The following is a 3,021-nucleotide window of genomic DNA, read 5'->3' as shown; positions in this document are numbered from 1 at the left end:
ATGAAAAGGACTAATAACAACTTGGTAATCATATCCATATACCGCATTTGCGTGTACTTTGTAGATGTGGCGCACTTTGAGGTGGTGTCATGCGTAACGTAAGATGAAGACGCTGAGGGTGTACGCGTGAGGGCACGCATCATTTCGCATACATCCTTGCATTAACAAGAGTACTTAGGTTATATTTAATTGTTCTGCTTTATCATTACTGCTTGATTGAACTGACAACATGTTAACCAGTGCCTTATTGTTCCATTGAGTTGATCACTCACTCCCACGTTCTGGGGCGGTGTTAAACACCCACCAGATTCTGTCTTAGGTTCTGATGTTGCAGATGTTGATGCGATTTCTGAGGCAGAGCGGGAGATGGATGATGATGAGGCTGCCTTCTCTTATATGCAGTTTTCAGACGGGTTCTAGCGAGCCTTGTTCTGATGCGCGGGATTCTAGGATTATTTTTGAGATTTAAATGATGTAACTTGATACTTGTAATTTTGATAAGTAACACTTTCATACGACCTGGTTTGTATATGTACTTCAGGGATTTGCACTTGTACACATATATTTCTATAAGTCTTCCGCTTGCTTTCTTCACTTATCCCTGAATTATATCTGTGTTTTGGCTTAATCTATTCCATGTTTTATGCACTAATACAGTCAACATACATCCATCATTAATTATATTGCATAAGTGATGTTTTGGAACTCGGGAGCTGAGTTATACTCGACCCCCGAATTTCAGGGCGTTACAAAGGCCTTATACCACATGGCACTATTGGAGTTGCAAGAGTTATAGAAATAAGTGGATGAGCAATGTAAGTTGGCCTTTATTCATCTGAGCAGCTAGCCTTAGGGAGTGTCGATACTCTTCATTAAGAATAAGGATGGCTTGTTGTGGCTTTACATGGATTACAATGAGCTCAACAAAGTCACAATTAAGAACAAGTACCCACTTCTCAAAATTTAAGATTTGTTTAACTAACTGTGTGAGGTGTAGTTTTTATTTATTTTAAAGATAGATTTGTGGTCTGGTTATCACCAAGTTCGAGTATGGGAGGATGATATCCCGAAGAAAGCATCCTTGATCGATAACAGTCATTTTGACTTAAGGGTTATGTGCTTTAGACTAACCAATGCATCAGTCGTGTTCATGAAACTGATGAACAAAGTCTTCTATCCATTCTTAGATCAATTCGTTGTAGTCTACATTAATGATATCTTGATATACTCAAAGACCCAAGAGGAGCACGAGCACTATATGGAGATCACATTGCATATCCTCCATGGGCATCTACTCTAAGCAAAGCTAAAGAAGTGCGAGTTCTAACAAGAGGTCCTCAGTCACATGGTTACGAGGCAGAGTGTAGTTTTTGATTCAGCAAAGATTAATGTAGTGTGGTAATGGGGCCAGCCCATGAACACTTCTAAGATCTAAAGTTTCCTAGGGTTCGAAGGTTATCATTGTGTCAAAAATGTTGAAAAATGATGGCTGTTACAATGCCTTTGGATTGTCACAAAAATCATGTGGTTTTTTTTTACTATGCTAAAATTTGTGATGACCTTTACCTGTCGCTAATCTAAACCAAAAACCTGAGTGAGCTCTGACTTCTTTAGTTCGCCACTCCCGCTTCAACGACGTGCGGGCTGCTTAATTGCATTACCTCTATTCGACTCACCATGCAAGGGGCTCAACCCACCTCTGGATGATGAGCCACAGCGAGAGCCGACAATAACCTAATGCTGTTGGTAATGATTCTACTACGGTGCCACAAATTCACAAACTGATCCTAAGTAATCATTGTTGCTCATTGGATTCCAGAGGAACTACTTTGTTAGGATTGGGGAATTGCTGTGATTCTACTTGAATATCCTTAATTCTCCCATTGAGAGTCACTTTGAAAGTCTTACCTAAACTCTTCGAACTGAATATGATAAAGCCTATAAAACGACGAGCTACTATCATTTCTTCATTATAGATTGAGATCTTCTTCAGTCTTGATGCACAAATAGATGGAATAACAGCAAATAGCATATTTCTATCCTGCATATCCTATGAATTAAATCTCATTTAGAAACGTTGTCAACATCTATCTTTCAGCAATAGAACAGGAAGTTGTTTAGGACAGGATCGGATGTGCTCGCCCAATGAGAAAGGCCCTACCCCTGCCAAGTCAAAAAATAAAAGAAAGAAGAGAATGAAATGAGAAGAGAACTTCGTATTTGGTAGCTCTTTAATGGGTCATCTTTAACCTTGAATGCAATTTATAGATTCTACAATAATAGTCCCCCGGACTCGGAAAGTGATAATGAAAATGAAGAACGAAATGCACTGACTTTGTTCATAGTTCGTTTTTCAACACACCTTTTAGCTCGTAGTGGAGCATTAAAATAGAAATTTCACTCAGCATCCATCTACTGATTACTTTTTAAAGGTGCACACGAGAAAGAGAAGGCGCTCCTATTTCATACTTTAGATATGCCTTACCATTGAACCATTGAAAGTGCACACCCACTTCCATTTCCTTGCGATGAGCTTCCTCTAGGGGCCATTCTTCACAAATTGAGTGTTTCCAGAGATTGATTTTGTCCCCTGTTTCATCCACCTAGGTGGTGATTGAATTAGATTCCATGTTTTAATCATTCCCATCCACCCGGCCGAGAAAGACTTAACTCCTATTTTCTGAGCCTATATAGTCATCTTGTTATTCTTTGAAAGGTTTTTCTCTACCATTACCATTAAGGTATTTCTGCCCCCCTCCCTTCAATAATGGTTGAAGATGTTAAAGTTCTCCATCAAATTTTAGCTTTGAGCATTCGGTTGACACTCCCACGTGAGTTTCAGTGAGCCCACATTTCGATCAGAGAGAGCCCTGGATGCCCTGGGTTAAGAATGACTATATTATTATGCTATTCATCACTACTATTTGACTTCTTTCTTACTTAAAAGTGAAAGGAAAGAAAGGAATATGATTGGACTGTCCCTAGCAGATTTCCCAAGAGGGGCTAGGGGTGGAGTTAATG

The sequence above is a fragment of the Magnolia sinica genome, chromosome 7 (genome assembly GCF_029962835.1).
Source record: "Magnolia sinica isolate HGM2019 chromosome 7, MsV1, whole genome shotgun sequence".
Lineage (NCBI taxonomy): Eukaryota > Viridiplantae > Streptophyta > Magnoliopsida > Magnoliales > Magnoliaceae > Magnolia > Magnolia sinica.
This window is presented reverse-complemented; position numbering follows the sequence as displayed.